At 39.3% G+C, this 23,756-nt stretch overlaps 1 long non-coding RNA gene across 1 annotated transcript in view; it reads right to left on the bottom strand.

Annotated features, from left to right (window-relative positions):
* The window catches only part of LOC138917492 (uncharacterized), a 44,353-nt gene extending 21,775 nt beyond the window's left edge, over nt 1-22,578 (bottom strand). Inside the window, exons 1-2 of the long non-coding RNA XR_011425600.1 lie at nt 22,406-22,578; nt 15,070-15,256 (exon numbers count right to left, since the gene is read on the bottom strand). This is a non-coding gene — a long non-coding RNA (uncharacterized lncRNA). The remainder of the gene's footprint in view (nt 1-15,069; nt 15,257-22,405) is intronic.
* Between the last annotated feature and the right edge of the window lie 1,178 nt (nt 22,579-23,756).

Raw genomic sequence — 23,756 nt, 5'->3', positions numbered from 1 at the left:
TGCTTTGGTTTTTAATGCTATTTTGTCAGGAGGGGGATGAGAAAATAAGCTGTGGGTACGGAGGCCTCCTCCCCGCAGCATGGGGAGCTACCCCTAACAGAAGAGCATTTTCTGAGGTCCGATTTAAAATACTTCCACTATCCACATCTGAAATCAGCCATGGTGGTACTTTCTGAGGTGCTTGCACAAAGGATTGAGAGGTGACAGGGCATCAAACCAAGCTTGTTGTTATCCTCATCCCTTTGAATTATGGGAAAAGTTTTTGGAACAAAAAAGAAAAACTTCTGCTATTTGGGCTGAAAAGACTTTAATCAAATGTAAACTCTCCACTGTTAATTGTCCCTTTTTTACTCTGCCATGTGGTCCCTGACATCCTACAAGAAAAAACCGGAGATTTCATCCCTCAAACTAATAGGATAGTTGGTGATTAGGTAAGACCACAGACCTGCTCCCCTGCAAAAAACATCCTAACCATTTTGCACTTGGGCCTGTTTGATGTTGTTTTTAATATCCTCTTCCCCAATATTTTACCCCTAAGGACTAGGAATTATGAACAGTCATTGAGTATTCATATACTTGTTTGTAAAATCTCAAGCGTCGTGCTCTATCAAGTTCCCACACACTAGAGGAAAGGCTCAGAGCTGAAACTCATCAACTACTGGTGGCTAATGTGCTTTAAAAATCACACCTCCCCAGAAGATGACAGCCTGGCATTTTCTACAGAAGCCCATATGAACACTTCATTCTGTCCTTTAGGGACGGAGTTTCCTGCAGATGAATCTAGCAGAGCCAAAAGACTCATGGTGATCCTTGACCAGATTTGAATTGGTAGCTTTTTCCCACGGAGTACAAAAGAAACTTGAACCAGGGCTTTGGTCCTCATGTCACCTCAGTATCAATGACAGCCACAGCACACGGCAGCCCAGAGGCTCAAGTGCAGCGCCTGGCATGGCGGTTGGAAAGTAATAGGAGAAGTGTCAGGGAAGACTGTAGGGAGCCGAAGCGATAATGAGACCAAGTGTGATCCCCAGCCCCCACCAAGATTAAATGTGCAAGTGTCTTCCTTCTCTAATTAGACATTTATATCATTGACTTTCCACCCTTAAGAAACATCCAAGGAGAGTGCTGGGCATGCCCATTTTTCTATTGACCTTTCACAGCTTTGCAAAGCAAAAACCCTTCTGTTGAGGGGTGGGGAGGTAAGGAGTACAGATCTAACCTTTCCCCACCAAGTCAAGCACAGTCAGCTGGTCCTTCAGTAAGGCCCCCCTGTCACAGGTGGAGGGAGACGCTGTGAGGGAAGGATGGTCTGTTGAATGTTTGCCTCTTAAATCCAAAGAATTCATCCCATATGCTACAGGCAGCCTCAGATCGCGGAAGCATTTTTCTGTGGTTTCTGAGTGGAACAGCTTGTTTCTTCCTGCTGCTTTACAAGCATAAAGAAAAGGAAATAAATACTTAAGTTTTTTGGTAAGTTATAGGCAAATTCTTAGTGCTCCACATTTTGTGACTGGAAACATTCACGCTGCCTTCTCTCCCCTCTCCCTGGCTTTGGGGAGATTTTGAGTATTTCTGAGGAGACAATGATCTTTAACAGTGTGTATATTTTACTCAATCTGTTTCTAATCCTTGTTCTCCAAGAGATGCCCGTTGCTGTAATGAGAGGCAACAGTGAAGAATTAGTGTGATGTTGCGGAAGAAGCCCAGGCTGGAAAGAGCAGAGACCTTTGTTCTGGGGCTGGTTCCACTTCTCCCTAGCTGTTTGCCCTCAGACAAAACACCCCACCTCTCTGGGCTTTGGTTTTCTACTATCCAAAACAGATAGGAGGGTAAGCCATCCCAGCTAACAACATGCTGGAACTAGGCTTCACCTATCAATTACTGGCATGACTTTTTCATCCCCTCCAGCCATTTATACATACCCCATGGCGCACACACACACACACACACATGAATACAAATTTATTTTCAAGAAATTTAAAAATTAAGAATAATTTTTAAATGAAGGCAGAAGATGTTAGATTAAAAAACTGTCAAGGGCCCCCTGAAGGTCTGGAATCAATCATCTTAGTAACAATACCGTCTTAAGGTAATATAATTCTTTCCCAAGAAATGCTGTCTGATTTTCCCCCAAACCTACTTTTCCCACGGATTTCCTCCATCTCAATAAATAGCAACTCTATTCTTCTAATCCCTCTTGCCAAAACCTGGGAATCAACTTTGACTCTTTTCTCTCCCACCGCACATTCCATCTATCAACAAGTCCTGTCTGCCTCACCTTGAAATGACCTCGACTCAGATGGCCCCTCCTTTGGTTTCCGAAGTATCTCCCTATTTTCACCCCCACCAAGTCTATCCTCATAAATGGCCAGAGTAACTCTTTTAGAAAGAAAGACAGATCAAATGTGACTTCCAGTCTGACATCTCCAGGGGTTTCCTTCTCGCTCAGAGTGAAGCCCAAGCCCTTGCAGGCCCAGCAAAGCCTCCTTGTTCTGCCTGGTTACCTCTCCAACTTCTACTACTTTACCCCCTTTTCCCTGCTGCTGCCACACCAGTCTCTCGGCTATCCCTCCAACATGCCAGCTACACACCTACCTCAAGGCCTCTGCCCAGAACATTCTTTCACCACCAACCCCACCTTCACGGTTTGCTTCCTCACCCTCCTCAAATTTCTCATCACATATGAGTGAGAACTCCCCTGATCCCCATCCCATCTGACACTCCAAACCTCCTTCCTACGTCTCTCATCTAAAGCCCTTACCACCACCAGACAAGTATTTGCTTGTTTATTTATTTGTACCTTCTGATGTCTCCCTCAAACCAGCCCCCACAGAACATAAGCACCATGAGGGCAGGGGCTTTGTCTGTTTTGTCCCTGCTAATTCTCATGGCTGGAGCAGCACCTACCACACCCGAAGAGCTCAATAAACAGCATGAAATGAACAAAAGCATTCAACACATTATTCATGAACGCCTGCTCTGGGAGTCCAGTAGCTGAAGTAGATACAGTAGTGAAGGCCAACATGGGCCCTGCCTAATGGAGCTTGCATTTTAGGGGGAGAAAACCTACTGAGTGGATAAATTATTTATTTATTTAAGTTAGATAGTCTCTGATAGTGATAAACGATGATGGAATAAAGAGGACCAAGAGATGGGATGAAGGACTATTTTAAATAGGGTAGTCAGGAAAGACCTCTCAGGGGAAATAATTTGAGCTGAGACCTAAATGACAAGAAGGAGCCAGCCAGATGTGCAAAAGCATTCCAGGCAGAGGAGACAGCAATGCAAAGGCCCTGAGGCAGGAAATAGCTTGGTGTGTGGCAAGAGCAAACTGAACGTCAGTGTTGCTGGAGCGTGGTACGCCAGCAAGAGGAAGAGAGGAGTGAGGACTCAGAGACAAAGAGAGGCTAAATCCCAGAGGGTCATAACAAAATGCCCACATTTTATTTTAAATCTAATGGGAAGCTACTGGAGGGATTTAAGCAGAAGAATGATAGAGTCTAATGAAATTTTTTAAGAGATTACTCTGACTTCTCTATGGAGAATGGACTTTTTATGAAGCAAGAGTAGAACCAGTTAGGAGGCTGACTGGAAGTCATCCAGGGAGAGGTGACTGGGGCTTGAGCCAGGATGACAGTGGCAGAAAGAATGATAAACTGTCAGGAAGCTAAAATGGGTATTATTATCCCAATTTACAAAATAAAAAACAACTCTACAGAAGTTGCGATGTTCTCAAGATGGCATTGCAAGTGAGTAAGGACTAGAACCAAATTCTCTCAATTACCAGCCCAATATGAGGAGGCTAGGAAGAATCCATCTGTTGAATTAATTAGTCCTAATTAACTAATGAAGTAACTAATTAGCTAATTAACTAACAAAGTCCTAAAAAAGGTACTCATTCTTAAGAAAATGTCTCCCATACAATCAGGCCACAGACCCTTATCCTCCTGAACTTCAGTGCTTCTCTTCCTGGGGAAATCCAAATGCAGATGGACCTGAAAGTGACAGGCAGGGAGCCATTGATGGCTGCCACCTCCCTCCTGGCCGTACACGCAGTTTAGGGCTGAGCAGTCTGATATGGCTAGTCCACCAAGAACTGCTTCTGAGCAAGAGAACAACTGGGGTTTAACTGACAAGACCCTAAATGGCCTTCTCCTCTGGATGAGCATCCTGGAGGAAGGACGGCAGCCCAAGGATGGATGCCTAAGGAATCTCCAAGGAACTGCAGGCACAAGCACTTGGGAGTAATGGCACCTGCTCATAGTCAACAGTAAAGACCTTGACAGTGACTAAGGAGGTAAGAGGCCTCTTGAGGGGGAAGGTTGTTGGGAACTTGGGAAGAACTGCCTCGTTTGAGTCAGGACACCCAGATTCTAGTCCAGGCTCTGGTATCTGCTGGGCCTCTGTTGGGGCAGTGGAGGGTAGGTATGGGGGGCAGATGAGATCAGTGGTTTGTTCCCTGGGGTTCCTGGAAGGATTCTGTAAAAGTGGTTTTGTCACTCTCTTTTAAAGAGTTAAACAGAAGCCATATATTTATCTGCAATATATAAGGCTGAAAAAGTAAGCTCACATCAACAACTCTGATGGAAGTTTTGTATGTCTTTAGTTAATTAAAGACATAGAAAAATAACTATGTCTTAAAAAAGCAATTCAGAAGAAATTTTGGTAAAAAGTTTTGGATGTTAAAATGAAGGGAGGCAGCAGAAGGGATCCTTTATGGTAAATAGATTGGAAACACAAGGCTCGATGATCTCCCTGATTCCTACTAGCTTCAACAGTCTAGAGACTCTATACTATTCTCTGGGAGGCCCTCATAGGAGGTAGCGCAAAAAGTCAAGAGCATCTGTATCCAGGATGGGCCCCAGCCACTCATGTCAGAGGTAAAATCCCATCACATGACCATTTTCTTGGGTCAAATCATTTTCCAAGTGAGTTAGTGTAAATAAGATGTGACCAAGTGAGAGCATGGGACCAGGAGTCAGGAAGCCCAGGTTCTGGGTCTGGGATGCACTCAAATTACTGAACCATTCTGAGCCTCTGTCTCTTGACCTGTTAAATGAGAAGGATTAAACTGGGTAATCTTTAAGGCCCCTTATAACTTAAATTCTATAATTCCAGAGATTTCAAGAAGGTCTTTTGGTTTTAGCCTGGATTCCCTAGAAAACAGAGGCTAAGGCAAAAGCTACCATGCTACCATTTTAGTGCAAGGATATGCTTCCAGGGAATAAAAGAAAGAAAAAAGAAAGGAGGCAGAGAAGGCAGGAGAGCACATACAAGGGGCTGTGTTGCCAAGCTGGTCACACCTTTGCAACATATGCAGCATACTGCTTAGTCACATAAACTGCATTTCAGAACAATCCAGAAAGGAGAGGAGAGGAGAGGAATTTATCTGTTGATGACTTTCTATCTCCCATCATCTATCAAAATTCTCTCCACAGAGTATTAACTCCCCTGTGTCACCCAGACCCACCAGGCAGCCATTGGGATGGCCAGAATTGTAGTGGATATGGGGGGCACTGTCCAGCTCCTTGTCAGTACTCCCCAGGCGGGACCCATTGGCCAACAGCTGGGACTGTGGCCACCTGACAGCTCTCAGCTACAGCCTTTTGTTGCAACTGCAGTCAGACAGAGAGAGCCACCTCAGCCAAGGTCATACCCTCTGCCAGGGCAGCCCACATCCAGTGACCAGGTGATAATGAGATACAAAGGCTCAGTCCCATTGCTTCAGTTTGGGACAAATCTGAAGGACCATCCTAACAACAGATCTCCATGCATCGGCAGAGCCTTTGTTGTAAAAGCATCACGGTTCATCCCCTTCCTCTGTCCACCCCACTCTGCTACATAGAAGTAGACTGACCCTAGATCTCAGGGACACATAACAATAATTTCAAGTAAATTACAGGAAAAATCCAAAGACCTATTGTGCCTGTGTTCCCTACCATTGTTATTGGAAGTGACCAAATGCTTTGTGTCATTCTGCTTTAAATTCAAAATCACCATCGAGGACAAAGAGGACCATTTTTTATTGCCTGAGAAGTTCCCGCCCAAGAAATGACTAGTTATGAATATGCATATCAAGTAGACAAATTAAACTTCTGCCTATTTACATGGAATAGCAAGAATGACAATTTGTTTTTTAAAATTCCTAATGTTCCTGAGCATCCCTGCCTTCTTCTCAGACTTCTCTCACTCTCCCAGAATGAAGCGAGCCAAAGAGCCCATAGATAAATGTCTTGTCTGCAGTTAAGAATCCCAGGAAAGCCTTTTGCTTCTACTGTTTCTCAAAGTGCCAGCACACTCTCTGAGCACACGATGATGGCTGAGTCTAATGTTCCACCCTCCCTTCTCCTCTACACAAGACCAGCCCTGAGCGCATGCTGTCCAAAGACACCCTTGCTTTCTCCTCCATCTTGGGCCAATTTCCCTGCTTGCCTGTCAGCAGAAATGAGACGTCTGGTGTTCTCTCTGGTCTACATAGCACTAAGGGTAGGGGAGAAATCATATCAACATTTAAACATTCAGTGCAAAAGATCCACTGTGGAACCTGGACTATCTCTGTTCATTGTTGACACTGACCAGATAAACTACTACACAATTGTCCATTTTTCCTTTCTCTTTCTGCTTTAGGTGGCATTAATCAAAGTATAGTGCCCACAGCTGGGGCATTAAAAATCTCTTTCCTCTCTGCAGTCTGGATCACGCCATATTGAACTGGTGAAGTATTGGATTTACATCTGTTCAGCACACTTGAAAAGGGATGGAAACAACTAGTAGTAGGTGTCCCAAAAGAAAACACAACAGTGTGGAGACTTCTTCAAAAACATGTTCTACAAAGAATCAGTGAAAGAACTAGAGGCCTTGCATCTGGAGAAGCAAGTCGTCATTGTCTTATCTGAAAGTGTGGACTATGGTCAAGAGAGCAGGTGAATTCTTTGTAGTTTTGTATCTGTTCAGGTTTTTGGTGGCAAAAAGTAGAAACTAATAGGTTAACACAAGAAAGAAGAGGAAGAGGAGGAAGAAAAGGAGGAGAAAAAACTGAGGTGGAACCAGAAGAAAAGCCATCACTTACTGAAAGGATATGAGGCTTAGACCTAGAAGCAGTGGGGAGCAGGGAAGGCCCAAGGACCTGCGTAGTAGTTGTGGTCAACAGGATGATGGAGACCCTACTTTTTTCTCCCCTTGTTTCAAATTCTCAAGAGTCAGAATCCCATTGGCCTACCTTCTGTCACATGCACACACTTGGTCGGTGGAGAGGCGTGGCTGGTAGTCCCAATCAGTCTGTCTGAGGTAGGAGACAAGTTAGTCCCTGAAAGAAAAACCAGGTGCAGTTCCCAAAGGAAGAGGGAAGGATCTTGAATAGTCAAAATCTGCTGCTCAAAGGTAATCCACAGAGCAGCAGCAGCACCGGAAAGCTTGTTAGAAATGCAAATTCTGTGACAGAATCTCACACCTACTGAATCAGAACGTCTGGAGGTAGACCCCAGGAAGCAATCTTGTAGCAATTTCTCAAGCATGCTAAAGTTTGAGAAGCACTGCTCTTAAGTAGTCAGATGTTAATCCAAGCTCCACAATGTATGACTAGGACAAATAGGTTGAAAGTGAAAAGAATAGATTTTAGACATAAATAAGGAGAAAATGTCTGTGTCAACAAATGCAGTCACAGACAGCCCAGGAAACTTGGAAGCACCCTACTGGAGGAAGAATTCAAGTGGGAACACTTAGAATGTCATGGAGGAAATTCAACATCAAATGGCCTTTAAAGTCCCTTCTAACCCTGAGGGTTTCGATCATGATTTACTTTAAATGTCTACTGGTCTCTGATTATACAATATAATCCTTCTAGAGAAACTACAATTTCTCTTTGAATTGTGCCTGAAGAGAGAAACTGTTCGCCCTTGAAAGAACACAGAAGAGCTCAGAGTCCCACATCCCAGTGGCAGAAGGGGACTTTTCTGTCCTGGAGTTTGCCACGGTTAGACTTCCCAAGAAGAGGTTGGGCCTTGGCTGTGCAGGCTAAGAAGAAACCTGGACTCCAGAGACAAGGCATATCCGCTGCTAGTCCTAGTAAAAGATCTCTTTTACGGTCTGTCATCCAGTGATTTACCTCATCAAATTCACAAAAGTTTGCCCAAATTGTGAGCTGGATCATAGAACCCAAAAAGCAAAACAAAACAATAAATATTTGTTGGGCAGATAAACAAAGAAAAACCAAAACAGAAAAAAAACCTTACAACCACACGCAGACATACGATCACACTGAAACGTCAGGATGAGTTCTTTGGGAATTGGATTAGCATTTCTCCTAATCAAAAATGACTCTGGAGAATTCAGAAAGGAAATGGGCATTTCTCCTTGCTGTCTCTATGCTTGGCTGTGAGGATGACTTGTAGAATATTTTCCAACCGCTCAGTTGGAAAATCCTCTTTCACAGAAACATGTTTCTTCAAAATAGACTCCAGGTTATTTGATGAGAGTGATCTTTGATAAAAAGTAAAACCAATCCTGATGTTTCCCATTCTCTTGAAATAACTGGCACTGCTTCCAAGCACCGAAATGAATGCTTTCCCCTTGCTTCTACTTAGATCCAACGATACAGAAAAGCAATAAAATGCTGCTGACAAAATAGCTGGACTACTCGCAGTTCCTATGGAAGGGCAATTTTCACTCATAAAGTAGTTTTATTTTCATTTGACCCATAAGTGTACACACTGACTGTGAGGAGGTGACTGTGAATCTCCCAAGTTTGTTCATAAATGTTCTGAATGAAGAAGTGCCAAGAGCGAGTGACAGGAAGTGAAAGGCCTTTGCCGAAGCCTGTCTGCTTCAGCTTTTTTATTCTTGACAGACACATTATTCTGTAAACACCTAAGTGCTAGCTTTATTTCTCCCCTGCCAAAAACAAGTCCTGATTCTTGGCAAGTTTGAAATCTGTGTGGTAAGCATATAATCATTCAATGTTATAAGGCACGGGTCTTAAAAACTATGGTAGAATGTTTAAATTAAAACAAAAACCTTAATAATATAAAGAAAAATAATTTGATGGAGATAAATCACTTCAATTGATGTGGTTTGTTTTTTCAGAGAGAGATTAATCTTCATGATTTTTTTCCTTTGACTATTTTATTATTGTTTAGCTTTCTTTCCCATAAAAAGAGATGGCTACATTAGTTTTTAGGTGGCAACAAAGGATTTTATATATTCACTGCCTAGGAAAGTAAACAAGCCAGTTAATTCAGTCAATGCAGTATCAACTGATGCAGGCTGTTCTCCTCACTGATTCCAGAGCTACATCTCTAAACACTGGTTGAACTAGGTCACTCCCAATGTCACTGTCCATCAAGTCCATGAGAAAATTCAAACACTGCAAAGCAGCATCCAAGAGCTTGCTTTACCATCTGGCACCATCTGACTTTCTCACTTCATCCTTTGCCTGTCCCTTCTCCCCATGCACAGTTGACACTCTAGTCACATTAAACCATTCTCAGTTCTCCAAACATGTTCATCATCTCTATATCATCCTGTCATGGTTCACACTGCTCACTCTACCAGGAGTACACTTCTCCCTTAGAATTTGTTCAGATCTTATCTTTAGAGTGAAGCCTGATTAAGCTTCTTTCCTGGTTCTCATAAGTGAATACCACAATTACAGAGGTTTCTCCACAAATCTATCTCCCTCACCAAACTCTGAGCTCTAAGGACAGAGCCAATCCTTATTCTTCTTGCTCCTCTTTGTAATCTCAATATCACCTGCCACAAAGAAGCTTCAATAAATGTGTGTTGAATGAACGGCTTATTGAATGAACCAGGTATGAGTGCATTGCTAGAGGCCCAAAGAATACAGAAATACAGCAGACTAGTCTAGGAACTCGGCTATGAACCAGTAAATTTCACTTAATGCAACAGAAATACTTAGAAATCAACCTACCAATAAGTATTTCTTATAATGACAATAGTATTAATGGCAAATGCCTACAAATTGTTTAAATAATAAATATCCATTGCTATGAGAATCATGGAAGAATTAAATAACATGATCCCTATCCTTCAAGTCTCTTCAGAACATTACTTTACATACTCTCTGAAAATATATCTTTCAAAATTGTAGTAAATGTCCACTTCCTGTCCATATGTTTTCCCTGGCAAATTATTAAAACTCATGTCTTCCTAGGACCCTGCAGAAGGCAACAGAAAGTAGACCAGAGTCTGAAACAAAGAGCTTGTACCTGTCAACTTCCTATTTTGACAGAAGTGAATATTTCACCTCAGACCTGAAGGATGAAATGAAGTTAGAGGAGGAGCTAGGGCAGAAGCATTATAAGGAGAGGGAATAACAGAATGAAGATCTGAAAGTTAGAAAAGAGCTTGGTGTGCTTGAGGCCCAGAAGGAAGGTGGTGTGAATGGAATAGAGTAAAAAGTGACCAATGGCTTGAGATAATTAATGTCAGACACCAAATCATAGATCCAGGAAGCTCAGAGAACACTAAGCAGGATGAATATCAAGAAAGCTACACCTACACATATCATATTCAAACTTCAGAAAATGAAAGATTAAAAAAAACCTTGAAAGAAGCCAGAGGATTAAAACACCTTACCTATAGAGGAACAGCTAAGAATTACATCCAACTTCTCTTCAGAAACTATGCAAGCAAGAAGAGAGTGGAGTGAAATATTTAAGATGCTGAGAGAAAAAACCTACCAATCTAGACTTCCGTATCCAGAGAAATTATCCTTCAAAAGTTAATGAGAAATAAAGATTTTCTTTGAAAAAAATTCTGTTACAGCAGCCCAAACTGACTAAGACAAGGGGTTAATGTCCAGATATATAAAGAACTACCAATCAACCAATCAACAATGACAACAACAACAAAAAACCCAATTAAAAAATGGACAAAAGATTTGAACAGATTTGTCTCCTTAAGAAATATACAAATGGTCAAAAAGCACATGAAATGATGCTCAACATCACTGATCATTAGGGAAATGCAAATTAAAACCTCAGCGAGATACTGTCTCATATCCATTAGGATGACTACTATTGGAGAAAATAACAGACAATAACAAGTGTTGGTGAGGATATGGAGAAATTGGAACCCTTGTGCACTGTTGTTGGTACACAAAAAATGGTACAGCCTCAATGGAAAAGAGTTTGGCACTTCCTCAAAAAATTAAACACAGAAATGCCAAATGATCCTACAATTCCACTTTTTTGTATATGCCCAAAATAATTGAAGTCAAGAATTAGGAGAGATATTTGTACACCCATATTCACAACTGTCAAAAAGTGGAAGCAACCTAAGTGTCCATCGACAGATAATTAAATAAGAAAATGTAGTATGTACATACAATGGAATACTATTCAGCCTTAAAAACGGGAGAAATTCTGATACATACTACATGGATGAAACTTGAAGACATTATGTACATGAATGAAACTTGAAAACATTATGCTAAGTAAAACAACCCAGGCACAAAATGAAAAATGAATGATTCCACTTATAGGAAGTGCCCAGAATAGTCAATCTCACAGAGATGGTAAGTAGAATGGTGGTTGCCTAGGGCTGGGGGGAGGTGAACAGGGAATAATTGTTTAATAGGTACATAGTTTCTATTTTGCAAGATGAAAAGAGTTCTGTGGATAGTGGTAATGGTAGCACAACAATGTATATCTACAAAATACCACTTAAAAATACACTTAAAAATGGTTAAATTGGTAAACTTTATATGATGTATATTTTACTACAAGATACTAAAAAGTAAATGTATAAATATAAAAATGTATAAAGATAAAATTTTATACATAGAACAACAAAGTATGTAGAATAAAAAAATTAAAATCTCAGGAAAAAGTACACAAAATATTAACAGCCAAACTTTTTGAGGAGTAGAGCTATGGTTACTTTGTTAAAATTCCATTTTTGTACTTTCTAAATGGTTTATAATAAATGTGTGTTACTTTTATAGTAAAATAAACTAAAATAAAAATTATCTAACTAAGGGAATATACACTTAGTAGAAACATATATTTAGTATAAGGTAGAAACCAAGGAATCAGTAATGCTCACAGAGAGCTAAAGGTCCGTGAGGAAAGCCATGTGGACATTGACTTGAAATGAATGAGGTAACCAAAAATCAGTCTATGTGTTTGAGCTATGTACACATAAGCAGAAACTGCATTCTAGTTTTAACAAGAATACCAGACCTATTAAAATCAGGGGCAGTGGGAATAAACGAAGGTCACCAATGTCACTTGGGTTGTTGTAGATAAGAAAACTCAAGAGGGACTGCACAAAAAGGGAGACATATTTTTTCTTTCTTTTTTTCTTAACAAAGGTCTGTACATTTACCATCAAGATGTTTCCAGAAGTCATTAAAGTCGGTAGAAGTAGAACAATAAATAGTGGCCTGGGACTTCCAGCAGTAAGTCAGCAAAGTCATTATTTATTATGAAATACAAGGGAATCAATGTGAGAAAAATGATGCAATAAAGAAAAAGAGACAGAGCTGACCAATAGGAAGGTGAGTTATGGGACTCGGACTCGGAGACAATCTTCTCAAGGTATGTAAGGACTATACCATTTGAAATGGGGCCAGGAAAACAAATCAAATTACTTTTTTAATATTTTGGAAGCTATTTTCCAACATCTTGAGTAATAACAAATTCAATCTTTCTCTATTTATAAATTCAAATTCTTGTACCAGGCAGGAGAACTGGCTGGCTGACTCTCCCTTGGACAACAGTTTATCCCCAGACACCCTAGCTTGGAGCATGGCTCTGGCAATCTATTAAGGAATGTTCCTTTTTGAGGGGAGAGAAGGGGCAAAGAAGCAGTTCCATGTCTCTAACGTTCTGTCCTTCGTATCTATCACAATTTTAAATATGCTCAACCTTTGACCCAGCAATTCTACTTCTAGGAAGACAGCCTGAAGAAATTCGAGTACAAGTATTCCAGAGTAAGTGGACAAGTGATGTTCGTGGTAGTATTTTTAGTAAAGGCAAAATTTAGAAGACAAGCTGAATGTCCATCAATTTGAGAATGGTTAAATAAATCATGAAATGTTCCAACCAGGAATACTATGCAGTCGTCAAACACAACCAATTATATTTGTATATTCTGACATGAAAGGATGCCCATGGCATGTTGTTGAATTTTAAAAAATCTAGATTTTTAATAATATATACAATGTAACCTCATGTGTTTAAAAATAGTATATGTGTATGTGTGTGTCTGAAAGAGAGAGAGTGTATGTGTGACCATGCCTACTATGTGTGTATATATGTACATGTGTACATATATATTTGAGTGTATAGAAAGAGATAATAAAAATAATAGCTGACAGTCTTAGGAATAACAAATTATTAGCAATAACACTCAAGGGAGTTAGTGTGGGTAAAAAAGGATGGGGAAAGACTATTTTTAATTTGTAACCTTACAGTGATGAAAACTTTTTCCAATTCTGAATATTAATAAGTTAAAAATGTTTAAACTTATTTTAAATTTGGCTCTTCTAAAATTTTCTGACAATGATCAGAAATAAAGCTTAGAAGCCAAGCCTATTACAAAATCAAGAAGCCACCAAAAACCATGTTATTCTAAAATATGCAATGTAAGAGAACATTTCAGTCTCTTTTCTCATCAAGAAAAAAGTCTTCTGGATAACTAGAGTTACTGTTTTTATCAAGAGTCCCAAGACCTTTTAAAAGATGCAGAAACTTCACCCAAAAAGTGAGCATAAATTAAATAGCATTTGCATGTTGCTATAGCATTCATCCTATAAAGCTGGTCCAGGTCTGAGCTGGCTCACTATTCCTCTGAAAGAAAAACAAAATATTACCCACATTTTCTTCATGTGGACAATAGCCACCATAAGCCTGTATGACCTGTGAAAAATGCTAGCGTTCTAGTCCCTGCCTTTGACTAGATTTATATCTTCCTTAGTGCAAAATCTCTATTCCATGTGTGTGTTTACTGAGTTCAGTATTTTATCCAGCCTTCCTACATCTGCATAGGCTATTGTCACCCAATATTTCACATTCTTATATGAATATTTTGAATCTTTTTGGAAAAATTGGAATCACTACTGAGGCTGGAACAGTGGCATAATGGATCAGACCCATTTCCCTTCTAGGCCACGGTGCTTGCAGGCAGCATTTCACGCAGTCTTCCCCTACGCCAATGCCTCTCCACCTCCTCCCAGGCACTGGCCTCACAGGAGACGAGCACCAAGGATCTAGGCAGACCTGCAGTTTGGGGAAGACACAGGATGAGATTATGGCAATAAAAGCAAGACTTGGCTACTTCTCAAGTACTATTCAAGTCTGCCCAATGCCATAGCATCTCACAGAAGAGATGCATGCCTGTACCCTTCCATAACGGCACATTAACACAAAGAAACCTGAAGGAGCATGAGCGCTCACTGTAGCACTCTCATTACCAGAAATGCTAGTGAGAAAGAGAAGAGGGGATACTTTTCAGCTTCTCTGAGACAAAAATTGAGCTGACTGTCTTTTCTTTACCTAACAAAGCACATTTATTTTTGCTCTTCATCTCCCTGTTAACATAGCCTTCATATTCAGATCAAGTGTGAGATCTCCAGCCAAGCTTTCCCTAAACTAAGTCAGCGTCCCTATTATAGGCTCTCAGAATGCTTTGTTTCTCCATCATTCCTTGTTTGTATGAATATTTTTTTATGATTATGTCTGCCTCCTCACTAACCTCTAAGTTCCACGAAGGCTTAGTGGTACAAGATGATCGGCCCTCAAATATTTATTGAACAGAGGGGTGAAAAATTAATGAATGGATAAACAGATCATGTCAATTCATCAGTGACTGCTAGCCTCCCTCATACTCAACCCCATCACGGTTAGGTTTGACTAGCTTGTCAGTACATGACCCAATCATCAATAGCAAACGAAGCAAGGTTGGTTTCATTTATAAAGTGTGGTGTATAAGTCATTACCCTTTATGCAAGAAAGAAGACTTAAGGTTTTACTCCTACCTTAGCTTCTCTAGTTCATCAAACATTCAGAGGCAAGAGTTGGAAGTTAAGAGCAAAATCAGGAAACTTACTTGTGGGAGAAAAGACAGGTGGTACAAAAGACTGATCAAAGCAGGAAAGGCCAATGTTGGCGACAGTCTGTTAGTAATCAAGTCCTGGGAAGACTGGTTTGGCTGTGTTTCGGTGCCCAGGAAATCTAAGTCTTCGGACGCCTTGGCACTGGACATGAGCTCCACATAGAGGAGGTGAAATATGGTCCTAGGAAGAGATATCCTTCATTAGTCATGGTCTCTAACAATGCCAGGAAAGCATAAAGATGATAAGGACCAATTTGACTTGCAATAACTTGGGAGATTTTGTTGCCCCTGTAAAGCCAATAGGCAATTCAATGAATCAAACCCATTTTGAGGAAGCGTACTTTAACAAATTATGTATCATTTTTTAAAAACTTTTCTGGTATCAACACATTACATTCCTTTCCAATTTCAATGACCTTCCCTTTACCCTAACAACCCAGCATCCCACAGCAGAAAGCTATTATTAGCAGAGGGAGGAGTATTCCCCATTCAGATATGTTTGCCTTCTTTTTGAAGGTTCTCATCCTTGTGAAATACTTTCCATTTTTCCTGCACTTACACTACCCATGGGAAGCTTTAGAATTGGAAAAACAAAAACTCCAAAGGAAATGCTTTGCCGGTATGCAAATAAAATTGGAATATATTTTAAAGTGATAAATATATCAGTTAATTCATGTGATATATAAAATAAATCAATAATGCAAAGGAAAATATATTCCTAAATACGAAAAACATCCTCTTTTATTTTTCAATGAAATCAATATGTATTGAACCCCTGCAAATGTGCTAGGCTTTGTATGCTAAACCACGAAATACATCTTTTCAAAAAAGATGGTAAACTCATTAGAAAAATAAGACTTCTGTAGATACAGAGGCAAAGGATGCAATCAATTCCCAAAAGAGTGCATAGCCAGAAAAAATAAACATATGGAAAATCTGATCAAGTAGTGATCAGAGATGCAAATTAAAACCATAATTACATAGTTTCCATTATGAAATTAATAAGGATTACAAATGAAAAACATTCTCTTTCTTAATTTTACTATAATAATAACTTTGGGTTTCTCTATTTCAACTATTTTAATTTATCAAAATCCACATATTTTTTAATTTTACTTAGTTCATTAATTATTATTGCTAGTTGTTTCTAATTAATTACTGTGTGACTTTCTAAAAAGTCCTAAATTTACTTAATCTGATTCTGTCTTACTTTCCAAACAATCTTTTTGCAGTGTTGCTTTTATCGTACAGAAGCTGTTTTTTTCCAGAATGCTCCAACACATTCCTACTCTTTCGCCCTCTAGATAAATGTCTTTCAGTGGACTTTAGAGTTAACAATAGTGAGCATTTCTCAAGCTACAGCCAAAGAAACTCCCTTAGGTAAGTAACTCAGAAACTCCTCTTACCTTGAATTATCTCCATTATAGATAAAGTTAAGTAATTTAACATAACCATTACAAATTAAAGCATATTCATATTCAAATAAGCATAGCCCTAAGAATATTCTTGGGCACTGTTTCTAGATCTAGAAATAAAGTAGCAGGGGCAACATTTTCATTAATGCAGCGGAATTGCGCTTAAAGGAACGGGAGTGCCAGACGCTGGGTGGGAGGCTGGAGGGGAGATCAGATCAGTCTGCATCTGTCTTTCAGGCTTTGAGCAGCTTGATATGGAGGAACACGCGCTGACTCCAGATAAATCTGTTTTGTTTTGTTTTAAGTTTCGGAAGTTCCTGATTTGGCAAAATAGATCATGTCACATTTTTTTCATATTCTTTCCTAAGTTCTTTCTCTTTATCTAGAGCAGTAATTCTCCTTGTGCATGTGGGAGGGATGCTCCTAAGGGTAGTGGGGTATGCTAGAATGATGGGATGGGGAGAATGTGTAGCTTGAAAGCGCATATGATCCACCTTCTTGAGTAGGAAAGATACGAGCAAAACTGCAGAGAATGACTCATAACTTGAGGAGTATTTCGTCTAAGGAGCAGCCTGTGTGCAGAAAAGCGAAAAAAGTTGAGGAACACTGCTCTTGATGGTCAAGACTGTCTAATTGAGATGTTGATATAGGAAGATATTGGAAACATGCCGTCCTCAAGCAAGGACTCCTCCTTTTCCTGAGTTGTCAAGCCCATGGAATCATCCAGCCAGTTGACTCTGTACACGGTTGTAAAGTATGACTTTTGTACAATCTCATCTCTTCTAATGGGAGTTAAGTTATTTCAGCCCATCACAGTCCTTGTCTCTTCCTGCTCCAGTTTCTGGAGCCCCAGTGCTCCTTTGTTACACCCCTGAATGCCCAGATTCTTCATCACATCCCAGATACAGCCTGTCTTTTTCAAGGCAGCACCACCCATGTTGAATCAATCTTCCTCCTCCATCACTGAGATGCTTACCCTTCCCAATGACTCTCATTCCTTAGTGCCTCGTGAGATGATAAATAACAGTAAAATTAAATGAGTGATTATGGCTTATGGTTTTATATCTGCACAATAATTATTTTTTTTTTAAGGAAGATTAGCCCTGAGCAAACTACTGCCAATCCTCCTCTTTTTGCTGAGGAAGACTGGCCCTGAGCTAATATCCGTGCCCATCTTCCACTACATTATACGTGGGACGCCTACCACAGCATGGCTTTTGCCAAGCAGTGCCCTGTCTGCACCTGGGATCTGAAAGGTGAACCCCTGGTTGCCGAGAAGTGGAACGTGTGAACCTAACCACTGCACCACTGGGCCGGCCCCTAATAATTTTGTTTAGACCTACATATTCTGTGTAAAATTGAGCTGAAGATAGAATGACATTCTAAGATAAAATTGATTTGAAATATGACAACATATCATATCATAATATGATAATAGTTAACAAAGATGTGTACCTAGGTAAGTGAGTTCTTGGGCAGATGTATGTTGACATAGAATATAAAACTGTAAGATGAAGTGATTGTAATAATATTTAGGGGAACACAAAAGATAAAGGATACAGGAAAAAGATATAAAGACGTTTCCTAAGCAAGAGAAGCAGAGATGATATCTGCTGCAGAGATAAACCAGATGTTCCATAGCCCAAAATGAGGTCCAAACTGATTTTCAGAATATTTATACCAACGTTCATCCCACAGAGCCATTTGTGGCAGCATCTATTCACCTAATAGTTCACAAAGCAATGTAGTATAATGGTTATCATATCAAACCCTCTGGCTTCTCTCTTACCAGCTATATGTCCTTGGGCAATTCTTCATCATCATTCTGCCATAGTTCCCTCATCTGTAAAATTTCAGTTGACAAGAACATCTACCACAAATGTTTTTCATGACTAAGTGCCTCAGTAAAGGTAAAGAAGTACAGTATCTTGCATGTAGCAAGCACTCAATAACTACTAGTCATTGTTACTGCCAACACTGAAAATTATCTTTAATTTTTATATCTTTATATCTCTTTAATCTTTCCCAATTCAATTATATTGTTATCTTAATTTGCACTTTTTTATCTTACAAGCGTAATTGAACTTTTTCACATGTATTTGCCATTTATTATTTTTATATTGGAAATTATTCATATCCCTTGTCAATTTTCCCCATTTGCCTTTTTTTTATACTAATTTGTAGATATTTTCCCAAATTTGGTGTCTGGCTTTTAAGATTCTTTAAATTATTTTTTTAAAGTATAGTGTCATAAAAAAGCATTCAAACAATACGTTTTTCAGACAGGAAAACTATTGAAAGTCTACCTCCAGGCACCAAGATCTTAGATTCATTTTAAATATGAAGAAACTGAAGGCCAAGGTCTTATAGCTATAAAATAAAATCTGAAGAAATATATATACACACTTCATAGAGTTTTTGTCTATAAACAAGGGTTTGGAAGTATTTCGCAATCATGGGTAGTTGTAGAAATATATAACATTGCATTGCCCTTTCATACGCTGCTCAATACACCTGGATCTTCTTCAACAAGACTCTTCTCCATATGAACTGCACCAAGGCTATCTATTTCAAAGCAAAGATACATTATCCAAAGTGCCTGGAACACAGACAGATCAGAACAGGAGTTATAGCCTCCTTCTGGTAGTTTACAGAGCAAGAGCACCCAGAAATTTGCATGCTCTATAAATAACAGAGCCAAGGCAACTCTGTTTGTTTCATAAGAACTGTTTCATTCTTTATTTTTTTAATTAAAAAAGAAAGGCAGAACCTCAATTTAAACAATGCTAGATAGGACTTTATCTTAAATCAATAAATATCAATTAAGCTAATGTGCCCATCAAGCTAAGTTGCAGATAAGGTTTTGAAGCTTCTAGTTAATTGTCCATAAAAGCTCTGTCATTACTTTTACTGTTTCTCAATTAAACGTAAAGTGTTTTGACATGGCACACACAAAACAGCAAGGGCCAGACAGAATCAATTATCTCCAACCTCTAGTATCCATGAGTCAGCATAAAGATACTTAGATGTTCTCAATACTTCTGTTTTTTCTTCAATTATTTTATTGAGATCATAATGGTTTATAACATTGTGTAATTTCAGATATACATTTTTCTTTGTTTATTTTTGTATAGACTGCATCTTGCTCACCACCAACGGTCTGGTTTTTATCTGTTACTATCTATATAGTAACAGTATAGTGTCCCTTTACCCCTTTTGCCCACCCTGCAGCCCACTTCCCCTCTGGTAACCACTAATCTGCTTTCTTTATCCATGTGTTTGTTTATCTTCCATATATGAGTGAAATCATGTCTTTTTCTGTCTGGCTTATTTCACTTAATGTGATACTCTCAAGGTCCATCCATGCTGTTGCAAATGGGATGATTTTGTCTTTTTTATGGCTGAGCAGTATTCCATTTATATATATATACCACATCTTCTTTGTCCACTTATCTGTAGAAGGACACTAGGGTTGCTTCCACTTCTTGGCCATTGTGAATAATGCTGCAATGAACATAGGAGGGCATAAATTTCTTGTTGATTTCAAGTTGTTTGGATAAATACCCAGTAGATGGATAGCTGGATTGTGTGGTATTTCCATTCTTAATTTTTTGAGAAATCTCCATACTGTTTTCCATAGTGGCTACACCAGTTTGCATTCCCACCAGCAGTGTATGAATGTTCCCTTTTCTCCACATCCTCTCCAACATTTGTTATTTTTTGTCTTGGTAATTATAGCCTTTCTGACAGGAGTAGTTTTGATTTGCATTTCCCTAATAATTAGTGATACTGAACATCTTTTCATGTGTCTCTTGGCCACCTGTATATCTTCTTTGGAAAAATATCTGTTCATATCCTCTGCCCATTTTTTGATTGGGTTTTTTTGCGTGTGTTGTTGAGTTACACGAGTTCTTTATATATTTTGGAAATTAACCCCCTGTTGGATATATAATTTTCAAATATTTTCTTCCATTTTGTGGGTTGTCTTTTTGTTTTGTTCATGCAGAAGCTTTTTAGTCTCATGTAGTCACATTTGTTAATTTTTTTCTTTTGTTTCCCTTGCCTTTATAACTTCATTCAATAACAGTCATTGCTGTTGAGTCAAATGGTTAATAATTGCCAACTTCATGCTGAGCCTTGAAACACACAATAAATACAGTAGTTCTTATCTCTACCAATCATGGAATTTTGGGACCAGTAGGAGAGACCAGCCATGACAATGCAGTGAGAGAAGTTAGGAGGAGTTCCTAAGCAGCTTCCTGGAGAAGTGACCTCCCAACTGAGATCTTAAGAGTATGAAGAAGCTAAGTGAGTAAAAGGAGAAATAAATTCCAAGTACAGGGAAATGTAATTGCAAAGGTGAGAAAAAGAAATACTACAAAGCTTTGTCAATTATATCTCAGTAAAACTGGGAGGAAAAAAATGTATAAAGCACATTCCTTGCCCTTGAGGAATTTTTAGTCCCACTGCCAAGACAGACGAGCTATCAGTTTACATTGACTGGTAAATTGCTCAAAAATGATGAGCTATGTAAAACTCTCCAAGAAAACCAAGGTTTTTTTTTTTGCAGATGGTATATATTCCAATAATTTTTTAAAACCATTTAATAATAATTGCTTTTTGGTATAGTTAAGCCACAAACTTTGGAATCAGACCACCCAAATTAAAATTCTTGCTTCACACAGTCGAGGTCTAACACACTATGAAAATTCCTTCTTGCTCCCCTTACCACCTTCCACACGTGTATAATGAGGGTCTTGATGGGCATCACCGAGGGAGGTACTGGAATAACACACTGAACAAGATGTGCTTCCAAGGCTTCAAGGATCTCACAGTTTTATAGTAAAGACTGATAATAAATCTGGGCAATTTTGATTTCTTTAGCTACTCACTAATCATGAGGCAAAGTGGATGGCGCTAAGGTGAATGAAAAAAAATAAAAATAACATAAAGCTTTAGAGGGACCAAAAGGGCTGTAGCATTGATGGGTGACAACAGATAAGTAAAGAATTATCTCAAAGGGTTCAGGACAGAGATCTGAGCTTTAGATGCTCGCAGAAGCTGCAAGAACAGATTGAGATTTACCAAAGAAAATGTATATGGTAAGAAGAGACAAGGGTCTATGTCAGTATTCACGGAGAGCAGATTTTAAGTAATGGGTAAAGGAAAAGAGTCCCACAGAGAAGCCTGAGAAGGAAGAAAGAGAGAAAGAAGAGAAAAATTAAAAGACTATAGGGTTACAAAATCAAGAAAATATAGGAAGTTGTTTAATGAGTACAGAGTCTCTGTTTGGTGTGATGAAGAGTTTTGGAATAAGATAGTGGTGATGGTTGAACAAGACTGTGAATGTAATTATTGTCATGGAATTGTACACTTAAAGACAGTTAAAATGGCAAATTTTATGTTATATATATTTTACTACAATAAAAAAATAGCAACAAAAAAAAACAAGGAAAATAGTGTTGCAAGAAGGAGAGTGTAGCAAGTGTTATTTGTTCTTAAAAGTTCTGTTAAGATAAGGAATAAAAAGTATACTCTTGAATTCACTAATGAGGATGCCGTTAGCAGTGTTGGTAAGTGCTTCAGAGAAGAGGGAAGGGAAGGAGTCAGGATGCAGCGGGTAGGGGAGTAAAGAGAGAAGTGAGGTCAGCCAACACAGACAAACCTTTAAAGAGCTTTGCCTGGAAAGAGGAGAAAGGAGGTAGGGTCCAGCTCGAGGGGACCCTGCAGTTGAAAGACTTCTATTTCCTTTTCAAGATGGAAGTAGTGGAGCCTGATCTTTACTATGGTATATTCTTAGATAAAACCTCTCTGAGTAGGTTTGAGCAGAAAAGGTGGAGACAAATTCCTTAGCGAGAAAACTATCAATTCCAAAAACACGAAGAAGTTAAGAGTTAGTCTAGTTTATCACTTGCCTTTATTCCAGATAAATGGTTGTCTCATCCATTCCTACAGGATCTCCAAGTAAGATTCATTAGCTTCTCTATTAGTCTGGTCCACGGTTTAATCATCCATAAAGACAAGAAGACCTCCTTTATCAAACAGAACTCTCCAGGTGCAATTTCTTTCCATTTTCTCTTGCTCTGGTCTGCACAGTGGGATATTAAGGGCATTTACTAAGTGACACCTCAGTCATTGATTCTTCAGATTAAATAAACTTAGCTTTTCAGCTCTTACTCCCAGAATCTACCTCTAACCTATTTGTTAACTCTATTTCCAGCCTGCCTCCAATTTCTCAACATTGCTCTTGTTGATCAATATCTATCTTTTTATTTTTGCTTTCCTTCCTCTTTTCTTTGAAACATCTGTCAAACTCAGTGTTTGATTCTGTTTCAATCAATCTTTAAAGAGTTGCTGAGGGAAGCTTCCTAACCGGTTCCTTGCCTGTGTAACCTCTTCTTGGGGAAAATTTAAAACTTGGTTCTCATTGAATTTCTTTCCTTGGCAAATCCTTCAGTCAATGTCTCTTTCTCATGCTCCAGCCTCACAGCCCATTATGAATCCATCAATTTATGCAAGAAATATTTACTGAGACCATCCACTGTGCCAGGAACCATGACAGGCACTGGTTTTACAAGAAAGAGGAAAATAGACACGGATCTTGCACTACAGTCTAGCGAAGGAGTTAAACATTAACCAAATAGTCACACAAATACATGTAAAATTGTAACTTTGGTAAGTGGGATGAAATAGAGTTGAGGTGGTATGAGAACTGAAAATAAGTGAACTCAACTTAGTTATTGAAGTTAATAATCATTTCCCAGAGGAGGTGATAATTGAGCTGAGACTCAAAGGAGGAGCGGAAAGTAACTGGGCTAAAGAATGCAGGAAAGAGAGAAAAGGGTTGTCAGGGAGAGGAATCAGCATGTGAAAATGCTCTATGGCAGGACAGCTTGAGGCACAAATGGAGTTGAGAGAGGCCCCTAGGTGCGAAAAAGGAGACTGGGGAAGAGTACTGGGTGAAATTAGGCTGGAGGTGCAGGAGACTCTTGTTAAGGATTTTGTTCTTTGAAATGAGCACTCTGGTTGCAATGTTTAGTGGCGATTGGAGGGTGACTGAAACATCATTGAACACTAGTCAGGGGCAATTGCAGTGGCCTAGGACTGAGAAAACATTATTTCAGACCAAGATGGATTCAAGAGGTAAAATTTTAGGAGGTAAAATTGACAAGACTGGATGATGGATTCGATGTGGGGGGCAGGGGGTACAGGGTGATTCCTGAGTCTCCAGCTTGAGCAGCTGGATAGAGGATGCTGCTGTTCACA

The sequence above is a fragment of the Equus caballus genome, chromosome 14, assembly GCF_041296265.1.
Source record: "Equus caballus isolate H_3958 breed thoroughbred chromosome 14, TB-T2T, whole genome shotgun sequence".
Lineage (NCBI taxonomy): Eukaryota > Metazoa > Chordata > Mammalia > Perissodactyla > Equidae > Equus > Equus caballus.
Note: the sequence above shows the minus strand (reverse complement) of the source record. Positions and strands in the feature narration are given on the sequence as shown.